The sequence below is a fragment of the Cydia strobilella genome, chromosome 6, assembly GCF_947568885.1.
Source record: "Cydia strobilella chromosome 6, ilCydStro3.1, whole genome shotgun sequence".
NCBI lineage: Eukaryota > Metazoa > Arthropoda > Insecta > Lepidoptera > Tortricidae > Cydia > Cydia strobilella.
In genome coordinates this window covers 21,862,322-21,887,650 of record NC_086046.1, presented here as the reverse complement: position 1 = coordinate 21,887,650, position 25,329 = coordinate 21,862,322, and the positions used below count along the sequence as shown (strand labels likewise).

The 25,329-nt window shown below is 37.2% G+C and overlaps 1 long non-coding RNA gene and 2 other non-coding genes across 3 annotated transcripts; 1 reads left to right on the top strand and 2 right to left on the bottom strand.

Annotated features, from left to right (window-relative positions):
- The first annotated feature begins 12,693 nt into the window (after positions 1-12,693).
- LOC134742581 (uncharacterized) lies at positions 12,694-13,684 on the top strand. The gene is made up of 3 exons (XR_010127951.1): positions 12,694-12,798; positions 13,074-13,181; positions 13,557-13,684. It is a non-coding gene; the product is annotated as an uncharacterized LOC134742581 (long non-coding RNA).
- A 4,702-nt stretch (positions 13,685-18,386) lies between these two features.
- Trnai-gau (transfer RNA isoleucine (anticodon GAU)) lies at positions 18,387-18,461 on the bottom strand. The gene has a single exon. It is a non-coding gene; the product is annotated as a tRNA-Ile (tRNA).
- A 289-nt stretch (positions 18,462-18,750) lies between these two features.
- Trnay-aua (transfer RNA tyrosine (anticodon AUA)) lies at positions 18,751-18,823 on the bottom strand. Its single transcript has one exon. It is a non-coding gene; the product is annotated as a tRNA-Tyr (tRNA).
- Between the last annotated feature and the right edge of the window lie 6,506 nt (positions 18,824-25,329).

Below are 25,329 nucleotides of genomic sequence, written 5' to 3'. Positions count from 1 at the left end.
TGATATTTTCCAGAATAAACAATAAATGGGCTACATTGTCCATTTTTTTATTTAGTGCAAATCGCCACACTGTAATTGTAACAGGGAAAATTGTCACAAAAAATTACATAACATTTAAATTTTTTGTAAACAACTCATTTTTTTGTATGGAAAGGTCTAATAATTTTTTCATAAATGAATTCCTCGTTCCTAAATTATACGAAAATGATATATAAGTTGCCCTAGTTGCTAAGAACAGGAAGAAATATAGCATAGATTGGACTTGGGGAGCCGACCCTTTCACCCCCCTTTTGGGGGGCGTTACGATCTCGTGGCTACCGGGCTGAATCAGTTTTATTTGCCCTAAGGAACAATCAATCGTGCCAAGCGGCATCGCCTGAGACAAAAGTGCATACTCAATGCGCTTACTTACCACTATAATTTAATAATCAAATTAATGGGCCCTGGAGGGAAATTCTCTGAAAACCTTAAGTTAGCTCATTTTACTTAAAGGAGACATTCTTTTATTTTTAAAAAGAACCTAAATTGCATTCAAAGGTTTTTAATTTTTTTTTTCAATTTTGCTTGTCTAAAAATATTCTTGAGTACTAAATATTCGATTTTATGGAAATTTTGTACGTCAGACGAGTGTAAGACCTAATGTTTCTTGAATAAATGTTATCATTAACATTAACTGTATCGACGTGGTATCGACTAGTAGAATAAAATAGGGAGTGTTTATTGTTTGGAATTTTTAGTCGGTTCGATTCCCAGGCGAGACAAGCGAATTTCAAAAAACCTTTGAATGCAGTTTTGTTTCTTTTTAAAAATAAAATGAGCTAACTTAAGGTTTTAAGGCACTTTCCCTTCAGGGCCCATAAAAAAATTCCACACTGTATATTCAGAGCACGTCTTATTCTCAACTGTTAGACCTTAGACTAATATAACTTGATCCCAAGTTTCCTTACAATTATACGTAATCGAGGGCCAGGTTCATACTGGTTTCATGTCGCGATGCGCTCGCTGACAAATACCAAGCGGTAAGAATTGCTGACATTTGCGTCTTTTCACTCACACAGCTCCCGCTACTAAAAGCATCGGATGACAGGATCGTTGAAAAGGGACAAACATATCGTTTGACGTTACGTTACTCTTCTCGTGAATTGTCAAAATTTAAAATTCGAAATTAGCTTTATAATTTGTCCGGGCGGCTATTCGAAGTATAACTAAGTGGACGGTCCTTACTAACCAGTAAGATTCAGATCAAGCATAATAGATAGTTGTAAGACTTCAAGGGTCTATTTATATCTGACACAGCATCCAGTATTCTAAACGTTTTGTGAATAGATATAAAAATTTGACAGCTATCGTTTTTCATATAAAGACAGACACTTAATGCATTGAACTATTGAACCTTAACGCAATGCCATAAGCCATAAGGTATACTTTCCTAATATACCTTGAGGCTAATTCGAACTTTGTTATTAAAGATATCATTTTTTTAATTTGCGTGTGCGTTTCGCTCGTACTAGTTAAAATATGTTTTGGAGCGAGCGAGACGGTCGGGCGAATGATAACAAAATGATATATTATTGACATCTTAAATAAAGTTCGAATTGGCCTCTGTGAATGCCTGGAAATACCGCATACTTTTTAATTTTTTTATGCTGGAAATTGATTTAATTATCGAGAGAAAAATGAATATGTTATTCTTCCATAACTTGTGCAGTTACTGGCAAAAAACTAGAAATGTCCATTAATTGTGCAGAACATTATTTGCTGTTTGTTTCCAAAATCTTGCTGCTATTCTACAAATATAGTAGTGACTCGGGAGATTTTTAAACATGATCGATACAACTACTTCATAACCACCATAGTAAACTTAAGTTTTCTCTCGGTGTGGGAGTTCCTCGGTCATGAAAAACTTACAAAATAATAATTTGTTTCAATAAATCTATAATTTACATTATTGTCGAGAGATATTCTGACCGTGTAGTCGTATAAGCTTCATAACCCATTCTACAAAAAATATCTTATGTGGGAATTATTGTTTAAGTAGTATAAAAGATTTAAAAAAAAGTTTTATTTCTCAAAAACGGGAACTGATATCAAGTTGTTACTTTACAGACGGGTATTCAATATGATATAGAATTCACCCATGTAGAAAAATTTGAGTGTGCATTTAATGTAACTTAAACTTTATATTGACTCCACTACTAAGAAAATAGATGCCTTAGGTATATTAACATCACTTGTAACAATGTAATAAAATCTTGCAAGTCGATTTTAAGTTAAAAACCTATCTACTAGAAACCTATCGTGAATACGAGTAGTCCATCGCCGAACTTCTCCAATGGCCGCAAGTTTCAGTTTAGTAATCATGTTTGACTTGCTCTTATTGCTATAATGGCTGTCGATGATAGGCAATATGGCTTAAACTTTTGTTACACAAGCTTTGTATGCCAATAAGTCGACGTATGTAGTGTACTGTGCCTAAGTAGTGCTTTAGTGTGCGTACCGGAAAGTTGGATATGTTATTTATTTATTTATCGTATGGCAATTATATTTTACACTGTTCATTTATTAGCTAGCTTATAATCTAAATCTACATTTGTCCAAGTAGGTGACGGCTGCACTCGTTGCGGTTTTAAAATCTTCCACTGGGCCATCGTACTTTGTCAGTGGGCACTCCAAGACGATATGCCGAACAGTTTGCTTTGGGCATCCGCATTCGCAGCACTCCTGATCACTCCATCCCCATTTTTTTCGGAGGTACGCACAGTGGCCGATTCCTGTTCTGAGACGGTTAAGCATGCACCAGGCACGGCGTGATTCATTGAACCCAGGCGCGTGGCTCCGTGGGTTTAGCTCAAAGAGATCAGATGGGACGTCTGCCTGTGACCAGTTGGATATGTGATTATATTAGAATCTACACTACACAGCTATCGTCTAGTCTTTCTGGGATATACATACGTATATACATATATATCTTTCGGAGTAAAATTGGTTTATCGTTTAAAAACGTATAGATGGATATATAGGTACCAAAAGGTAGGTAGGTATACCTAATCTTTAATAAAAAAAGGAACTTCAAAAAACAGTTTATAATGCCATAAACCAGTCTTCATGAGCAAATTTTTTTACCAAGTGGTGGTTTCTGAAAGCAAATGTGCACGAGTTACGTTTCGTGTTCATATCTGATATGATATCTGAAGAGTTTTCTCGATTTCTCCAGGTTCATCCTGGATCCTAAAATAATGACAATGGGACCAACTACGAAAAACCTACAAAAAAACGAATTGAGATCCTCGTGTTTGAAATCAGTTAAATAATGAAATAACATAAGAGTGTAGGACTTTGAACTTCGTCATCTAGTACTGTTCCAAATATCACGAACCAACTAATGAGCAGACATTATTTACGAGTACGGGGAGCGATGATTTCGTCCGTCGGCGTCGGCCGGTGCGCGTGCGCCGCCAACCTGCCACACATTGCGACGCGGAAGCGGCCGAGTGACCAAGCCAAAACGATCGAACACTGCATAATGGCGTTTGAACTCTATTTTGGTTAAATTCATGGACTTTTTTGTATTCATTTAAAATTTTGGTAGGTATTTGAAACAACATAATAATACGTTGCTGAATAAATTAATACTTATTATTAACGCATGGCATTGGGGGCCTGCCAGATACGAAAATCGTGTAAAAGTTTTTACATACAATATAGATATTTGCATGACTAAGGCCCACTTGCACCATCCCACTAACCCGGGGTTAAGCGGTTAAAGCTTAGCCTAGTGTCAAACATTGCTGGTAACCATGGTAACCATGGCTAGGTTTAACCGCTTAACTCCGGGTTAGTGGAATGGTGCATGTGGCGCTAAGTTTAATAAAATAGGTAATAATAAGTAAATAGGTAGGTAGGTAGTGGGTAGGGGTAGGTGTAAGTAGGTAGTAATGTAATATTTTGTGTTATATTAGCTGTGTACGATATTAAGAAAACCTGTTATAATAAAGATCGTGGCATTTAACGTCATTTTAAATGCTGAAAGTTTTTTTTTTAAGAATTAACAAAATCATAAATCAAAAGTAACAACGAGAACAACGACATAATAAATCAAATCAAATGATGCATCGGTTTTTTCACGGTTAGAGATATATTTAGGTTTATGATTATGAATCACACTTTTTACCAAGCGTTTCTGTTAATAAGCTAAATTTGTATCGTAAATACAAAAGAATATGTATGTATAAAGAATTAATAATTGACTTATGCCGACGCTGTCACGCAGCCTCAGAGACAATACAACATATTACAGGTGCATGCAGATCCATAACCCAGACTGACTACAAGCATCGCCACGACCAAGTTGCAGCCATCATACACCAATACTTCGCATTTAAGCTCCACCTTATTAACAACAGGACTGCCTACTACAAATACTCTCCGCAGACTGTACTAGAGTCATCCGATTACAAACTTTACTGGGACAGTACTATAATTACAGACAGAACCATCCACTACAACAGGCCTGATATTACCCTCCATGACAAAACCGCAAAAAATTTATATCTGATCGACGTTGCTATTCCTAACACCCACAATCTTACCTCTACACACACCGAAAAGATAAGTAAATATACAGACCTGTCTATAGAGATTAAAACCCAATGGCGAGTGAACACAGTTAAAACCATTCCGATTATCATATTTTCATCCACAGGTGTTATCCCCCGTACTCTGCATTCCAGCCTCAAGACTTTGGACATTCACCCACTCACGTACATAATCCTACAAAAAGCTGCCGTTATGAACACATGTAGAATAGTTCGGAAATTTCTAGCCCTAGAACAATAGTCAAAAATATATTTCTATATTCGTTTGGCCAAAAGCCCGCGGATACGGAAACAAAACTTCCTCCAATTGGAGAGAAAAATAAAGAAATACCAATAATAATAATAATACAATATAAATCAATATTCTAAATAGCAAAATCCAACAAGGCCCATCAGGAAGTTTTATGAATAATGTTATATTTGGCATCAAAGTTGGATAACAACACTACACGTGCCCTATAACCCTCCTGTGATCAGTTATTCTGTATAAAATGGACTCCTAGCAGAGTCTAGTAAATAAAGAAGACTGACAACAGCCCCCATACAGCGCCACCAGAATCGTCAATGTTGTAGATGACTTTTTTTTTATATTCTAGTTATTGCCGCCGATCTGTTAAGGATATCAGTTTCCACAACTATAGGAATGCGAAAAGCTCAGTGTCTAGACTAGTATTTTTTATACAATTTTGGTGTTTGACGATCCTTTTGTGAAATTCTTATTATTAAGTTTGACATATCTATAATAATTCAATGTTTTTAAAAATAATAATAACTGCATCAATAAATTGCTCTGATATTTAGATTAAGGTAATACTTGTAAAACTTGACAATTTAAAAGTGCTTGTTGCTAGGCCTATTTGAATAAAGAATATTTTGACTTTGACTTTGTCATTTTTTCTGTTGTTATTTTCCACCCTGTTCGGATTTGTTAGACGCTGAAGCCGAGTTCTTCGAATCAGTATCCGATTTTATGATCGAAAATGTAGATGCTTTTTTTAGCCCTCTAGCCCTCAGCCCTCTAGAAATGGACAACATCTCTGTAACTCTTGATTTTGATTGATTGATTGATTAAAAATAGATGGCGGTTTTACGAGTAAATAAAAATACGCCTAATATACATAGTAGTGTTTGCTCGTCTTGAATATCTACTAGTCTCTTCTCCTAGCAAGTTATCTACATAATTGATCCCTCCCAACTTGGCACTCGGCTAGATTAGCCAGCGGCTGTCTGTCCGACCTGTCTCCCAAACCCCCGTCACACCATCCATCATCACTACGAGGCCCGTCACTCTTCATTATTATGTTTTGCTTAACGTCGTATTTTGTCTATAGCGTATTAAACTTGTGGCTCTGTGAGCTGTAGACCTCGCAATAAAGCTATCTTGAAAAAAATCCAAAAACCGAATGGACAAAAAAATACATTTAATCATCGAAACTGCTCACAAATGTTCACGAGAATCGGTTGAGTATTGCGACCTGTAGAGAAGAACATCCGGACTTACGAAAGCATCATTTATTGCCCTAGCTAAAACTGAGACCTTCGCTAACGCTCGGTCAATAGAATAGATCAATATTATGGCACTATCTTAGTCCAACAGGAAGGTCAAAAAGTGTTCTTCGCACTAGATATATATTTATAATAGATAAGTACTTAAATACATATAATAAAATCATAACTGCGATACACACTAATACAGGTATGCCCTTAGTGTACATTAGTCTGTATGGAATGAAGATTGTAAGACAATAAATTACCATTGAAAGGTGTCATCAGATCTATAGACTTCATTTGAACGTGATTTAAACGTGATTTGAACGCTTCAATTCTTACTTTCTAGAACCTGTGCAAATATGCAAATAATATATACTTCATCACTACATAGATAGTATAAAACAAAGTCTCTTCCTGCTGTCTGTCTGTCCCTATGTATGCTTAGATCTTTTAAACTACGCAACGGATTTTAATGCGGTTTTTTTTTAAATGGATAGAGTAATTTAAGAGGTATGTTTATATGTATAATACATCAACATTGCACCCGTGCAAAGCCGGGGCGGATCGCTAGTTTGATATAAAAACATATTTAAGTTACAAACTATACATATATATATAAAACTACTTATAATAAAAATTAAAAACGAATCTTAATTAAAATACTTCTAAATAAGGCCCCCGCGGCATTGTGCCAAAGATGCTGGCAGCATTCCCTCGTTGAATGGCAATACTTATGCGCTGCGAGAGAAAGCTGCCAGCTCTCTGGTCACCGGTACTATCGACGAGCTTTTTGTTTAGATCTTTAAACAGAACATGTGCGCTTGGACCCCACGGCCCCAGTGTCTCGATACCAAATGCCACAAAGTGGTATTGTGGGCCGAGCCCTCGATACTTTGCAAACTTTTTGTTTCAGCTGCCACAGCCCTGGTCGAAGTTCTTGGTAGATGGGACGGTGCCAGTGTATCGACGCATGTGGCGTCCCAAACTACACCCGTCTCATCTTCCACGGGACCAGGGTCATACCGTCCGGTCTCTTGCCATCGTCCCTCAAAACGCCGTTTGGTTCAATTCAAGGATGGCGCGTTGATGGTGGCAAGAGACCGGCAGATAATATCGTTCAGGGCAGCGTGCCTGGAGAGGCGACCAGCGCCCCAAGCACGGCGCATACCTTTACCCATGGACATAGTATAGTAGTTATAGATATGAAACCGAGCGACCAGGGGTAAGAGAAAGACATATTCATGTATTGACAGGTTAATGTATGGCAGCATAATCCTTTTCCTCTTTCACTCTTATAAATTTCGGAACCATGAAAAAAAACCCGGTCGGTGATAAGGACAAAGCATGGCACTATTTTCTCTTTCCTCTTATAGGAATCGCAATCAGACTATCTTTCTCTATCAAAGAGTGTCAGGCCCTTGCCTTTACCCCTAATCTAATGCTTACGGCTAAACGTAAGGTATCCGGCTCTAGATATGTAAAAAACACATGATAATATTGTAATTTGTATATTCAAAAGGAAATTAACCGAAAATTGTTATACGTGTATTCAAATGACACATATGCTAATTAATAATTAGTGTGTAATTTATGTATTACAGACTTGTGTCTGGCTTCAAACGTAACATTAACAGACAGTTGTGTGTTTACAAAGAAATATGTGAATATTTAATGAAGAATCAGTCGATCTGTTAAATAATTTTGCTATAAAAGTGAGTTAGACTTATATTGACCGGGATATAGACCGTGATTACCTTTTGTATTATTTGTGAGCTCCCGATATTTCGACGCAGTTACATGCATCATGTTCACGGGTGACTGAAGATAGCGGGTGGGTGTCAAAGTTGTGTAGACAGCGCTCTGTCTACCCTCATTCTTGCGCGTCGGCTGCGTTCACTTTCAACGTTACCAACGGTCGCATTCACACTTGTTGGTCCGGTCGCGTTCACACTCGTTGGTCTGTCCAAACACACTACACTCACGGTGTCACTACGCGTGTTTGTTTCGGATATCACTGGTTTTTTACACAAACAAATCACAGGATTCCACACATTTGACAGTTTAAACCCATCTTCACGATTAAAATTTTTGTATTTGTGAATTTCAACGGCTTCTCTTACCAATCTTGGTATATAGTGGCGTGGTGGTGGTAGGAGTGAGTTGTTTAGGTGTAAAAACAAAATATATAGCCCCTGTATATTTTAAAACTTCGGTTGTTTTTCCAACTCCGACCGTTATCAGTATGAAACCAAAATATCCCGACGTGTCCGGCGCAGCGGCTACCCTCCTAAAATAAACTGTCATACTTGAGTAAAACTCACGAAATATCGCGAATTTCCTACTATAATACGAGTATATACATTTATAGATGTACTTGGAAACCCTTTACGGGCTTTTAACGATTCCGCCTTTTTCTCTTTTTCGCGAGGGATTTATCGAACATCGACTAGCTATTAGGTGTTAGACCAATCAAGAAATAACTTGTTAAGTAGATTATTATTTAAAAAACCGGCCAAGTGCGAGTTGGACTCGCGCACCGAGGGTTCCGTACATTACATAATTTTAACAATGTATTTTTTATGTGAAACGTGAGTGAAAGGTAAATTTCGGTTTACGATTTATGACGTATTAAAAAAAACTACTTACTAGATCTCGTTCAAACCAATTTTCGGTGGAAGCTTGCATGGTAATGTACATCATATATTTTTTTCAGTTTTATCATTCTCTTATTTTTAAGTTACAGGGGGGGGGGACACACATTTTACCACTTTGGAAGTGTCTCTCGCGCAAACTATTCAGTTTAGAAAAAAATGATATTAGAAACCTCAATATCATTTTTGAAGACCTATCCATAGATACCCCACACGTATGGGTTTGATGAAAAAAATGTTTTGAGTTTCAGTTCCAAGTATGGGGGACCCCCAAATTTTTATTTTTATTTTTTTTATTTTATTTATTGGAGAAACAACAGAGGTATGCGACAGGATAATAGGTTACATTGTTAGGTACATATATGATTGAGATGACACTTACTTCCTTAAACGCTCTCACTAAAACATACTTAAAATAAACGGACTTAACTAACAGGTATGTATTGTATGTAACTATCGCGGTAACCGAAGACAATATTAGGTATGTATTGTTTTTTTTTTCTATTTTTGTGTGAAAATCTTAATGCGGTTCACAGAATACATCTACTTACCAAGGTTCAACAGTATAGTTCTTATAGTTTCAGAGAAAAGTGACTGTGACATACGGACGGACAGACAGACAGACAGACATGACGACTCTATAAGGGTTCCGTTTTTTGCTATTTGGCTACGGAACCCTAAAAAGGACGAAGCCTGTTGCGGATATCATCATTGGTTTGTTTGGGGCGAAGCATGGTGCTGATTTGCATTTGTGGCCACCTGATGATTCGAATCTTGCGTTGTGACGTGTGAATATCTTACAAACAAATTAGATTATTTTAAGGTTATGTTCTGGTAATTGAAATTTCCCATGAACCATATTTATGAACAAGTAAATCGATTCCGAGATAAGCTCTAATATGTATAATGATGCTTCAAGGACTTGTTTCCGAAGATGATAGGCCGATAATGTGTCGAATTGATATGACCCTGACATGCATCTTTCGCTTCACTTGGTTTAATAACATTCTTCGCTAGTGGTTGTCGATTAAGTAGCACTTGAATAGTTCTTGTTATTTACATAATTATCTTTACAACATTTGGGGTGTGGAGTTACTGTCAACGTCAAATATATGTTTACACTTTCGCACTTTACGGTTTTGTACTAAGAGGAAAAATGTAAACATATCTTCGTCTTCGACTCTACATGAGGAAATGGATTGTCTTTTTTCAGTACTAACAAAAGGAAATTACGCAAAAATAGTATTAATTAGTAAATAAGGGTCACACGAGGAAGTCCAACCCTAAAAATAATCTTTTGAAACGCAGTGTTCTGTAGAATTTTGTATATTTTAAACTTGTATATTATCCCTAGAAGCGGGGTATTAACATTTCCTAGTTTTTTTCAGAACTTTGACGTTTTTGAAAATGTAGCAAGTATACTAATATAATTTTATATACCTACAACAGTAACAAAATATTTTGTTACCTACTACTTATACAAAAATTGGGATTTGCGAACTATAGCCTATAGCCAAGGGTTTGTAGCAACAAAATCGGCTGGAGGATATTGATCTTTATTTCTGTATTTCTTAAGTTCAGTTATTTAAAAAAAAAATATGTTTTTTTTTGTAATAAGATAAAAAAAACTAAAATAAACCAGCCTGAATCGTACCTGGCTTAAAGGTCCCCATTATTCCAGCTGCGTTTCGCCGCTGAACTGCTATGGAAACCTGCTGAACCAGATACGAGCCAGAGCGAGGAACGCAGCCCCTCAGCAGTGCATTTTTTAAATTACTCAATTAGTTCGGATAATTGTTTTTTTAGTGTAGTTATATTTCTCATTGCTTGGAGTAGTGATGTGCGCCGCTGGAGCGTGAGGCTGGTAATGATAAGGAACAAAGAGCATTCTGCGAGTGCAGCGTGCATCGGTGCATGAGTGCAGCGCGCTGCACGGAACGCATTGCGAAGCGGCCACGCCTGCATGCGGTTCATTCAAACAATATTGCTATTTTTCTGCCAGGGAGGGAAGTAGAAAAATGTGTAAGGGTTTAACCCCAAACGGTGCCAATGAAACTATTAGTAAGCTCCCGCTGTTCGCGGCTATCTCAGTTAGACGCCTAGTTGATCTTATGGATCGTAATGAATTTTTTGATAGCTTGTGTTTATTTTGGCGTCGTAGTACGCTTAACTTTGCGTAGTCCTAGACACTCCTGGTCAGTTTTATTTTAATCTCTAGATTATAGAGACGATCACTTTATAATTAGGTACCTAAGAGAAGAGTTTCTTAAGAGCAAGTTTGGCCTGGCCAGCCACATAGGAGCTCATGAGAGGGAAAAACCTTGATTGTTGAAGTCGCCGTCATCGAAATCGATGTGGAGGACTATATATATAATTAGGTACCTATATATAGCTAGTTTTAACGTAAACAAAAACCCAAATAAAGGACTGTGCCTGCTACAAAACTGCTGCCTGCTACTTCAGTTGATTCTGAACTCCATTTCATGAGTACTACATATATTTTAGCTGTGTTACTTTCAGAAGCTACTGAATTGAACATAGGCAATGAAACTCAGCGTAAGCAAAAGGTCAATAATTTATATAGCTTGACTTATTTCTGAAACCACGTAAGTGTGCCGTGTGCCCGACTTCTATAATTTGCCTTGAACTTCTAATTGCCTGCTTTCTTGTTTACCCGCGGCAAATGTTTAGCTCAAAAAATACATCAACATCCGGAACTTAAAATAATTTTATAGCTGCTAAATATTATGATAACATAATACGCTATTAACTTTGTTGCTGTGTTGAAAATGTTGAAATGTTATGCGAAATACTTAGAGCATGATGATTTCGTTTTTATTAAACAAAATGGCAGAACCTAGCTGTCCTAGATACCGTAAAATGGGGTAAGTAGGAGCAAAACTGACATTCAAACCTCGATAACATTTTATTTTTACATATGCAAACTGTGTATATAATAAGTGTTCCGGACGTTTGTATTTTTATTTTTTTATTTTTTTTTGGGTAGTTCCATTTCATAATTTTGACGATAAACAGGAAAAACCACTTCACCCCGTAGTCCCTCGTAGTTGGAGTGAGATGGGTTTTCATACAAAGGTGATTTTGGAAGATTGTTGGATAGTTTTTATTTATTATGAGTATTACTATAACTCCATTTTAAATAGGAATACATTATTTTTGTAGCAGTAGCCCTAAATACCCATCTCACCCCCTTTCAAACCTTCTCTCCCCATTCATAACCCAACTCTCCCCGCGAACCCTACTCACCCCATTTTACGGTACTCGTAAAATAGCTAACAAAAATAGCACATTTTTGGGTCGGACGGTCGTTATTTTAAAGATAATATTCGACGTTTATTAAAAGAGAGGATAAATATCACCAGCGGGCTTAGCATGGTAGCGTGACAAGGCCGTGATAGGGCGAAATCGTGATAGTTATCCACATCTGACAGCGGTAGATGACAGAATGACAGCGGTAGATGACAGAATGACAGCGGTAGATGACAGAATGACAGCGGTAGACGACAGAATGACAGCGGTAGATGACAGATTGACAGCGGTAGATAACAGAATGACAGCGGTAGATGACAGGAGCTTGACAGACGACAATTTGCATAACATAGTCGTTGCCGTCGGTGGATAATTTGACACATTGTCCCATTTTGACAGTTCAACTTCGTTAATTCTATCTACGTGCTTCTTAGGTGACGATAAGCCTTGTCGTGAAAGCAAAATTATTGAATAAACCAATTTTAAGGTATAAATTACGGGTAAATATCAGTTTTTCTATGATATTGAGTTATTAGTTACAATGTTCCGCTGTATATATATTGTCAATGTTTTCTTTGCAGGAAAGTCAAATTTTATTATTCCTACTCGCGGATGCTGTTAAAGAAAAAGAGCGTCTAAAAATCTCGTGCATAGCTTTATCAAGACACTTACAACCCGTCTGATATGCCAGACGAAGAATTTCGGGCATTTCGCATATTTACAGTTATGTGCCGAACTTAACGCCGAGCCTCAAAAGTCAAAACGGTGATGGATTACTAAAACACCTAAAGGTAAAGCTATAAAATTGCAGTGTTTCTCGTAAAGTTTACATGTCTGTCAAACAAACGTCTCGATAACAATGCTCCTAAACTCTTAAATACTACCTCACATTATAAATGTAAAAGTTAGTATGATAAGATATCTGTTGCACAATCTCTTACTTATGCTATTAACCTAGGTTAGGTTACATTACTAAGCTACTTTTTACCTCAACATTCAAATCCTAACCTAAGGGGGAAAATCTACTTGAAAAACTTACATCTAGGTAGATACTTTTTTGTTTTAGGTTCTAACAGGTGTAATAACACCTGCTAGCTGATGGCAACTAGTCCATTGGTCAGACTACTGTGAGCCAGTAGCTATTGAAGCAATTTGTAATAGCTGTAAATAGAAGGTAGGTTCTTTTGAGTACCGAATTAAGTACTAGACATAAAAAAAACTGTAACGCTCCACTAGGTCTGTCTTAGTAGGTAACTTTTACTCTTTTGAATAAGTATGAGTGTGGCTGTATTGTGCAATGAGATAGGTACCTATTATTTGATAGTTAGGTACCTCTGAGATACATAATCTGGGAATGCAATATTAGGTTTAAATAAGGCACCCAGTTCTAATCTAATCTGCGCCTTGTTTACAGACATAAAGACAAATGATTGTTCCCGGCGATTAGTTAGTATATCTTGGGTGCAAATATACTGTTCTCATGTGAAAATATTCCCTCCGTTGCTGCCACATGAACCTACTTTTACTTATTTCCTTCTATTTCTTCCAGAAAACTTCTCTTGGATCAAGGGAGAAATTAAGGAAGGCGCTCCTCAAGGACTTCCTAAGCATCATGCACAAAACCGGCTGTTACTAAGAGTGTGCGCTTGCGAGTTGCTAGCGAGCTTAATAAATACATACTTATGTCGCCTATGTTTTACTATCACACGAATACCTACCTAAATTATTTACCTATGTTTCTATACAAGTAGAGACTAGTAAACATTCAAGACGGACAATCTTCATACAAAACAGCATTCCCCGCAACTTTAATGGACTCGACATAGGTGAATAGGTTTCGCTTATTCCTATTTTTTATTTTAGCTTTATACGTAATAAATCTGTCACTGTTAGGTACTTAGTACCTCTATTATAGCTGACTCATAGCGCGGTCCCGATACTTTAGCACTGAATTATCTCTGTTAGTGCTGAGACAAAACAAGCCTCTATAACTGAAATAACCTCAAGTCTCATCTCTATAAATGGAACCCTCTGTAAATGAGACAGAAATTTACTTGTACCTGGCTGAGACCCTGGGTAGGTGGAATAATAATAATAAAATTCTTTATTGTGCACTACAAAGAAAAATACATGTTACAAACAAAGACAGGACATAATGTTTTAATGTTTATTTGGGCACAAACTGTACATGTTTCTTATAACTAGTTTCTTATAAGTGAGAAATATTGCCCCCCCTTGATGAGATGAGTATAGGCTAAAGGTGTGGCGCCATCTATTCGAGTATAACTTTTTCTTGCTTTCCGAGGCACATTTTTTCCTTACACTATTTATCTTGCTTATACGGAGTTACATAATTATGTCTTTGCTATAAGTAACTTAAATTCCATTTACAACAATGACAATTCTCGCGGCGTTGTCAGTCTTCTATGTTTACTAATGTAAACTCTGATACAGATATGTAACAATGTCGGATTGTCGGCTCTGTGCTGCTGGAGAGAATATTATAAATGAGTAAATAATACAACCATTGCCAAGAAAATAAACGAAGTTTATTTACACAAACCTATTAAGTAAATGTAGATAGATAGACAAATCATTTATTCTTTTGCCACAATACACACATATAAAAGAAACAAAAGAAAAATATAAAAACAAAACAAAAAAAACCGTAGGATTGCTGTGTGCGTTGCAGCAAAACAAAATTGCTGTGCCCTTACAGGGTCTGTATTCTTGTAATTTGTAATACTATGAGCAATAAATATGTTTGAGTTTGAAAAGGGTTCCAAATTATTGTTATAATTATTAGCTTCTTGACATATTATAAAAATGTTAAATTAAATTAGATATGCAGGCATTATAATTGGTACAAGCAATAGATTATAATATAAGTATAAGTAGGTAACAAAGATAGATATAACTCCGTAATAGATGAATACAGTCTAAGGAAAAAAAGTGCTTCGAAAATCAAGAAAATTTGATTCTCGTTCAGAAGGCGCTACTAGCTTTGGCCTACTGTCGTATAGATGGCGTTGACGGTTTCGTTTGTCATTAAAACAATTTTAACGCATATCAGTGACAGAACATGGGTCAAAATCATAATAATAATTAATGCAAATAAAAAAACTCATTTATCCATATTTAAATACATTTTATCGTATTTTTATAAATCTTCATTTTTAGTTTTAAAGTGTGTCGATAGATGGCAGTGAATTTACTGTGGTTACAAGATTTAATATGACAGTACCGCTCTAGTGTAGGTAATGAGGGCTACCGCGTTTAATTCCGCCGCTAGGGGCGCGAGTGTAGATGGAGGTCTTTCAAAATGTCCATTGCAAAGAAGTTTTAGGGGCTTCAAGCTTTTTTATCGGGAATTTACTTAACTCCTTCCTTATTCATAATTGTGGTAAATCTTTGTTCGTCTTTGATTAATCATGGTAAACATGATATAGCTCAATAAATGTTAGTGGTTTATAAAAACTGCCAACTAAAATATATGCAAAATTAAACAAGTTGAAAAAATGGCACATTTAGACGTTAAAATACCTTTGTGTATATTAGAACGTATTGATTTTATAAAAATAAGCATAGAAGAATTTACATCTACAGTGGCGCCAACTGGTGAGCACAAAAACTTTAGCCCTCTGTAGGTACCTCATAAGTACTAACATTATGTGCCCTACCCGGGTGTCAATGTACTGACTACATTTTACTAACATCTTCTGTAATGCACATGACTTTTAATGTTAAATAAATGAAATGAAATAAGGATTTTGTTCAAACTGATATTTTTGATACAAGTTTTTATTGCCGATTCTTTTAACAGGCAAGGAGGACTATCGTTTTTTTGCTCACCAGTTGGCGCCTCTGTTCTTCTTCTTCTTTTAAAATTATGGCTTCAGCCCAGTGGGACTATTTCGCCAGTATCAAGGTATTAAGAGGTTTAAAAACGACAAAAATTGTACGGTTGTACAAGACAGTGTACGGTGATTTGTTAGCTCTTGTAAATCGATAGCTAGACTTTACAAGAAGCACGTGGACTACCGGCCGTTGACTCCAAGATGGTGGTTAAACCATTTACTGCACACTACCACATTAGTTTACTGTATAATAAGCTATCGATATTACACTTTAAACAATATTAATGAGCAAAAAACAAAGTAATTAATCACGATGCTAACTATCAAGATGGCGCTCGAACCGGAAGTCCGGCGCCTCTGTTGATGATGGTCCAAAACACTAAAGAACAGCTGTCAGTCATTGAAGTGACATTTGACATTTCGAACTATGGAAAAGACCACCATCTACACTAGCGCCCCTAGCGGCGAATTCATACGCGTTAGCCCTCACTAATACTTATCAAGACAATTCTAACAAATCCAGACACAAATTAGGTTGCGTTATTTTATCTCCTTCTATGACCTCCTATATGACCACTTCCTGCGTCCATCATCAGATATTCGATCGTACTGCAGGGAAAAGGTACCCTACGTTCATACAAATTTAAATTTGTATGCAGGGGGGTGCCTTTTCTCTGCAGCTGACTGTACCATAATATTGCGTTATCACCCAACTTAAAGAATGTATGTGAAGTTTTAGCTCAATCGAATACAGGGAAGTGTGGTCGTATTGATTTTATAAAAATAAGCATAGAAGAATTTACATCTACAGTGGCGCCAACTGGTGAGCACAAAAACTGTAGCCCTCTGTAGGTACCTCACAAGTACTAACATTATGTGCCCTACCCGGGTGTCAATGTACTGACTACATTTTACTAACATCTTCTGTAATGCACATGACTTTTAATGTTAAATAAATGAAATGAAATAAGGATTTTGTTAAAACTGATATTTTTGATACAAGTTTTTATTGCCGATTCTTTTAACAGGCAAAGAGGACTATCGTTTTTTTGCTCACCAGTTGGCGCCTCTGTTGATGGTGGTCCAAAACACTAAAGAACAGCTGTCAGTCATTAAAGTGACAAGTGACATTTGACATTTCGAACTATGGAAAAGACCACCATCTACACTAGCGCCCCTAGCGGCGAATTCATACGCGTTAGCCCTCACTAATACCAATAGATGGATACAGTCTAAGGAAAAAACGTGCCTCGAAAATCAAGAAAATTTGATTATCGTTCAGAGGGCGCTACTAGTTTTGGCCTACAGTCGTATAGATGGCGTTGACGGTTTCGTTTATTATTTAACAATTTTAACGCATATCAGTGAAAGAACATGGGTCAAAATCATAAAAATAATTAATGCAAATAAAAAAAATCATTTTTCTATATCTAAATACATTTTATCGTATTTTTATAAATCTTCATTTTTAGTTTTAAAGTGTGTCGACAGATGGCAGTGAATTTACTGGGGTTACAAAATTTAATATGACAGTACCGCTCTAGTATAAGTTACTCTATAGTACCGCTCTAGTATAAAATAACGCAACCGAATTTGTGTCTGGATTTGTTAGAATTGTCTATATAACTAATACTTATAATCCAGACACAAATTCGGTTGCGTTATTTTATCTCCTTCTATGACCTCCTATATGACCACTTCCTGCGTCCATCATCAGATATTCGATGGTACTGCAGGGAAAAGGTACCCCACGTTCATGCAAATTTAAATTTCCCAGGGGGTGCCTTTTCTCTGCAGCTGACTGTACCATAATATTGCGTTATCACCCAACTTATATAATGTATTATGTTATCACCCAACTTAAAGAGTGTATGTGAAGTTTTAGCTCAATCGAATACAGGGAAGTGTCTAATTTATCTTGCAGGACTTGATACATACATTGCAACGTTGCAACTTAAGTTTGTAAAAAAAAATCCTTTACACTGTAATAGATTCACCTACATATGTTTTACAAATAAACACTGACTATTGACTATTCGAAATGCATGGACATGCCACTTGCTGAGAGGTTTGTTCCAGGCGGAATGTAAGAACTTTTCTTCTTTCGTTCGATAGCTAAATTTCATGACTATCCCTTTTCTAAATAAGTCTTCCATGTCCTCGATAATTTGAGTGTCCTCTAATATGTTATGACTGAAACAGAAACAAAATAGATTAGATGAGGTCATGAGTTGTATAGTGGTGCAGGCTAGTATGGCGGTACATTGGCAAATTATGAGAAAATAATGTCACTTTTAGAAAGCTCTCGTTTTTAAGTCAGGGGGATTTTTTTGTTTCTCAGTATTCAGCAACATCTACCTGTAAGAAATGATCTTAACACACACACACACACACACACACACACACACACACACACACACACACACAATGTGCTAATACCCATACTTAACTTTTTTTTAAAGCAGAAACATATGCGAGCGTTACTCCAGATTTTTAAATTAAAGGAAAAATGAAATAATTTACACCTCCGGCAGGACTCGAACCTGCGACCATTGGAACATCGGTCCAATCGCTTCTGCCAACTGAGCCACGGAGCCCTACATAATTTATGGCACAAAGTGTGGTGGTCTTTTTTGTCAATAAACTTGGATTCTTGCATACAAAACCAGGTTCTAGAATATAGGTACAGACAGGGTAAGAAAAAAATGTTTTTAAAGTTTTGAGTGAGGTCGACGGGTTTCAAAGTATTTAATATTTGTTAGAATCCTTATGCACTTTTTCTATAGTGTGAGTAAATGTATGAATAATTACGTAGTTTTTAACAAGCAGAAACGTCTGCAATCGATGCTATTAAGCTTAGAATAAATTTAAAAGTGGAAAAATTACTGCCTTGGGTGAGACTTGAACTCACGGCCTCTGGATCTATACTCCAGCGCTCTGCCAATTGAGCTACCAAGACCTCATCCATAGTCAGCAAATCTTCCCACTATATGGGTCTAGGGGACCCTAGCGATATCTACCGTAAGAGTGTTACAATTCTTAAACGGCCACCGGAGTTCCAAGTAATATTGGAAGTTCACGTTCAGTTAGTGATAGTTTAACAAACTTACATACATACATATAATCACGCCTATTTCCCGGAGGGGTAGGCAGAGACCACGGATTTCCACTTGTTACGATCCTGACATACCTCTTTCGCTACCTTCACTTTCATAACGTTCCTCATACACGCTCGCCGGTTTAGGGTGCTCTACCTGGCCTTTCTTCAGGATTTCCCCGATCTGATCAGAAAAAGTCCGCCGAGGTCTGCCCCTTCCCAACTCCCGTTTCTACCTCTCCCTTATACACTCTCTTTGTTAGCCTTTTTCCACTCATTCTTTCCACGTGTCTAAACAGGGAGTATATATATATATATATATATTTCGCTAGCATTTTCTTCTGCGCCTAAGCATCGTCATCGACTGAAAAACAAATTCATGATAAAGTCAGTTATTGATTATTGGTCAAACAATCTACACGAACTATAACTTTTTCTATAAATAAATTATTGTTCTTTAGAGAAACTTACATTATCGGTGGCATTTTCTTTAGTTTTCACATCAAATCAGTATATAGGTACCTATATATTTTTTTCTAGTCAGTTTGTATTTTCTTCAGACGCGCACGCGTGCTTGTCAATGTCAATATTGTCAATTGTCAAAACGTTAAGCCCGCTACAGACTACGCGGTGCGAAGCCGCGAACGCGAGCGTGAGTCGATTTCGCTTTAGATTAACTTGCGTTCGCGGCTTCGCGCCGCGATTCGCGCTCGAGTGTGCTTTAAGTTGAGAGAACACAATTATCCGTGCATGTTAGGCCCCACCCATTCGCACGAGAGCTTATAGAAAGAGATATCGCTTTCTCGCTCTTACTTATGGGTGCGTCCCACACGCAACGCTTTATAAGCTCTCGTGCGTATGGGGCCTCATAGTTGGTCAAGCAAATCTTATCAGTAAATAAGAACAAAAAAAACTAGACATCCTTTTCTTTTGGGTGCTAGTACTAGTGTAAGACAAAGATAGTATGATTCTCTCTCTTGTTTGAAATGTCTATGTTTGAAATAAGACGGTCCTTTAGCCCCATAGACCTACGAGTAGCATTACATAGATGCGGCCTACCGCGTGCGCCCGTAAGGGATAGACATAGATGACGTCATAAACGTGAGGATACCATATTGGTAAAAATTACGTTGGGGCGATTACCCTGGAGGCAAAGTTTGACGGTATTAAAATTGTTGAATAAAATGTCAATGGGCCGTTCTATTTAGGCGTATGAACAATGAAATACCTCCTATAATTCGCGCAGGTGGTACAAAACTAAACATGTTTAGTAAATAAAACGTAAAATAAAATGTATTATGAGTTAAAATTTTATGAAATCACAAATCATAATCACATTATTCACACCAATTAATGTACACCACATTTAATCTTCACAACATTTGTTTATTTTATTTTTTAGAATTAGAAATACGAAAAAACTTCGAGGTCAAAATTACCCATAAAATTATGATATTTTCATCTGGTATCCCTAACATGATTGTTATGCAGCTAAATTAAGAAGAAGATTAAAAACGGCTGACCTCAGACTTGTCTGAGTAGCTGACAGATTACCACAAATAACCTACGTTATTTGGGCGGATAATTTTACAAATAATGTTTTTTAATTTGCGTAAATAATGGTGATATTTTTATTGAAATCGTTTGATTCTACATTGCTTTGAGTGTAACGTAATTTTACGATGTTATTCTCACATATTGCGTTAAGAGGAAGGTGTAAAATACCGTACTTACGTGTGAAAGGTTATGTTCTCATATTTTTGCTCAGAGCGGCTATGACAGCCCATTACAGAACAATTCACCATTATTTTATCAATTCAAAACGCTAACCATCACTATGTTTTATAAGAGAAAGCACAATTTCATAGAAAACAACAATAATTAAACAAGCAACGAACAAGCATGACATGTCACGTACTTATTTGTTTGCCACAATTTCGGTTGTGGCAGCGGTGGAAAAGTGAAACTATGACAAAGACAAAAAGTAATATATTGCTCTCTGTCACTACTACTTAAAGATACATAAGACTATCCCGTTCGGTCATTTCGCCCCACCCCTCATGACCGATCCATGTTATACTAGATTCATGTTTAGCCCGCTCCAGACTACGCGGCGCGAAGCCGCGAACGCAAGTGTGGATTCGATTTCGCTGATTAGCGAACTAGACTCCAAACTCGCGTTCGCGGCTTCGCGCCGCGATTCGCGCATGAGTGTGGAGGGCCCTTTTGACAAACTATATAATGCAAGTCAATTTGTATAAAGCTGTCACTCAACTGTCACTCATTTAAACTCTTTTCAATTTGGAAGTGTAGTAATAAAACTAACTATTCGTGTTCAATCTTTGTCCGACACACGTCCGAAATTTAAATAAGGCCAGCCATTGACATACACTCTAGGCATAGATAATCGTGGTCACTTTCGAATGATTGTCGATAACTTTTTTCATTACCGACGTGATATTGTTATCGTAGTCATGTATGAATGAATGAATGTTTTTCATGGAAATATGGGACACTTGGCAACACTGGCGCACGTGTGCGGCAGTCTGTAAGGTTCGCACCGTTTTGACGTATTTGCCTTTACAGGTCGTAACACACCGTCGCACCGCACCAAGGTCATTGTGCGACGCATCCATTAGTAAGAGCGAGAAAGCGATATCTCTTTCTCGCTCTTACTTATGGGGGCGTCGCACAATGACCTTGGTGCAGTTCTAGGAATAGGTAGTACTGGCGTGGGCTTCCATACTATCGCACCGAACCGTCAAAACGGTGCGATCCTACCTTACAGACTGCCGCACACGTGCGCCAGTGTTGCCAAGTGTCCCATATTTCCATGAAAAAAAAAAGAAAAACATGGAAATATGGGACACTGTTTGTGTCCCTATTCCTAAGGGCCCTCCACACTAAAGCGTAAAGGACCCTCTAGAATTGCTCCAAGGTCACGGTGCGGTACGATGGTGTGTTATGGCCTATAATTTCGAAGTGTAATAATAAATCTAGCTATTCGCGTTCAAACTTCATCTGACACATGTCCGACAATTGAATAAGGCCACCTATTGAATGGATCTTTCAAAAACTCTAGGCATAGACAATCGTGGTCACTAACGAATGATTGTCGATTAGAGACTTCCGGTTCTAACGCCATCTTGATAGTAGCCTCGTGATTAATTCCTTTGTTTTTTGCTCATTAATATTGTTTAAAGTGTAATATCGATAGCTTTATTATACAATAATCTAATGTGGTAGTGTGCAGTGAATGGAGAATTAATCTCAAAGCGTGTTTAACCACCATTTTGGAGTCAACGGCCGGTAGTCCACGTGCTTCTCGTAAAATCCAGCTATCGGTTTTACGAGACAACTACAACAACCACCGAACAGCGTCGTGCTCTAAGAGCATTTATTTTGTTCCTACCCTTTTACGTGACATTGGCTACGGGCAACACCGCCCTCAAGTCCATCAAGAAAAGGAAAAAAAAAAGATTGTCGATTACTTGCATTATCGACGGGATATTGTTATCGTAGCCCGGTACCATGCTCGCAAAATGACAGTTTTTTACGATAACGTTAGAAGACAGCAGTCCTATCACGCGCAATATGATAATAACCATTTCACGCGCAATATGACAATAACCGTGCTAAGCCCGCAGGTACAATTTTGCAATTTAAAATGCATTAAGTAGAAAGTTAAGTTGTAGTGTTAGATACATGTTAGATACGCCATAGTCACCACATTGTATAATGATATCAATTGTCTGCTGATGAAATGATTAAATACGGCAACTTGACATTACAGTGAAACTAACCTCTTATCGACAGCTAATACAGGGTAGGAGAAACAGACAGCAAACTTGACCCCCCCTCCCCCCTCTTTTTAAGGGGTAGCCAAGAGTTAATCTCGTGGCTATTTAGGGCATTAGACCAACTAAGTATGATCCAAGGAACAATCTTACCAAGCGGCATCGTTTGGAACAAAATCGCAAACTCACTGCACTTATTTAAAATAGTTTATATATTTAATATATTTTTTTAAATATTGATCCTAGCGAAAACGAGTATAGAATATTGTTTACAGTACATATGGTGCTACTTTCTCGCACTAGTGCGTAAAAGAGCACTTTTCGTGCATATGTCGAAAGTTTAAAGGGCCATATGTACTGTAAAACGTTGTACGATACACGTGCGAATAGATAATTCGCAACTCGTGTCGATTTTAAAACACTTCCTGCGGTCGTGTTTTAATTTATCGCCACTCGTTTCGAATTTCCTCTTTTCCGCACTTGTATCGTAAATAACTATTATAGCAAATTTTATGTAGATTACTTACGTAATAGATAATTTTTCGCTATGGGCCACCGTTTACGAGTTATTTATGAAAAACTATAAATAGGGACATTTAAACTTTAAAAATTTAAAGCTTTAATAATCGAATCTGACCTCTCACTGATCTGACGTCATTAGAGATCTGACGTGTGGTGTACGTACAAACATATGCTTTGCGTCAACACTGGTCACACTCGGTACAATGTCAACACTGGCTGTTCATAATACATGCATGCGTCATGTCTAAGCTAAGCCTAAGCGGAACTTTGTGCCTATTTGCCCAACTAGTACCTAAAATTAGTCTAGGACAAGTTAAATGTCGTGCCAGCAACACTTGGAATGTACCTAGACGTCTACATATTAGTTTGCATCGCTTTATTCATATGGAAAACAACAGTCAAATATACCTACAATTCGATATACCTACCTACTTGCTACTCATTTCATGCCATTTATATATTTATTATAGCTTCTGTCTAAGAATTCTGATTTAACAACAAATATAAAACTAATAGCTGAACATTATAACACAGTCATCCAATTGTAAAGTACCTAATTAACTAAGTATATAGTCCGTATCATTTATTATTCCAATATGAAATGGCTATATCCTACCTATATCCTTAAATAACATAAATATATAATATTGTCTTCGGTTGCAGTCACCCGTTGACCACGAACGCTGTAAAGGGTTCGAAACGTCGGGATGTATTATAAATTCAATATACGCGATATAATCCGTTTTCATAGTTTTATTTCATAACATAAATATAATTATAAAATGAGGTCTTTTTTTATAGGTGAGTTTACTTTTATTTTGGTAGGTATTAATTTTAATTTATTTGTAGTTTTAGTTTATTTAATAAGTTAGTTTATAAGTTTTAGTTGAATGGCATCGTTTCCGGCAATTGAGTTTGCGGACAATAATAAAGAAATTTCAACAATCACTTCATTCTCTGTTCCAGTTTTATTTCAAACTAAACTTACAAATGTGCAAATAAGGACTACATATATTGGAAATTAGAGATAACGTTATAGTATGTGACTTGTGACGTCACGATCTCCTCGTTGTTTTATCACAGGGCCACTACCGCGAATATCTTGTTTCGAAAAACGCTTGTTAAACTCTATCGCTCTTACAGCTTGTTATAGTCGAGTGACAGTGACGCAATACAGTCAATTTATGAGCTTCAGTATTCGCGTTAGCCCCTCAGGATTCCTCCAACTGTAGGTAATATTCGTGGGCGTTCGTTGTGCTCGTGCCGCGATTTTATTAAAAAGTTATTTCTGTCGTAAAACTTGTATTTAGCTGTTCTAGTTAAACCTTTTCCCTAGAACAGGTTAATGCGAATACGCTTCGGAGTATTATTAGTTCATTGGTTTAATAGCGCAAGTGATAAAGGTTACATTGCAGCAGCAGCGGAGCGTTGCAGCACCAGTAAAATGGCTGTGACACACACGGACGGACGTATATGACATAGCTATAAAGGTTCCGTTTTTGCCATTTGGCTACGGAACCCTCATCATCATCATCATCATAAGTTAAGAGCTTTGCTCTTGTCGGTGGAGTAATTGCCAATCCTTTCTTTCCTGAGCCAGTCTTTTGATTTGCTCGTACGACCCCTACGCTCGTGCTACGGAACCCTAAAGAGGCGATATCACTCTATATCTTCTTGATAAAACAAGTGATGGATTAAATGTTGCGATCACGATTCGACTAAGGACCGCGGCAGCCGCTGCTGCAACACTGCACCAGACGCTATCGATATCGCCCGCGTTTTCATCTTTCATCTTTCATCTTAAGGCCGTTCCATCGGTTTGTCGCTATCACTGTCACATTTTGCAAGAAAGAACGGGAAAGACGATGCGCGCCAAGTGTCAATTTTGATCGAATTTTGTCGATTTTAATGTATTTTAAAAACGTTGCCTTACAATGTCGAAATTCGAAAGCTGTCAAATTACTATGATTGTTTTCTCTTCTTTTTTTTTGTTTATAGTCAATAGTGTCACATAATAAATAACCGAGTAAAGTTTGATCAAAAGTTCGA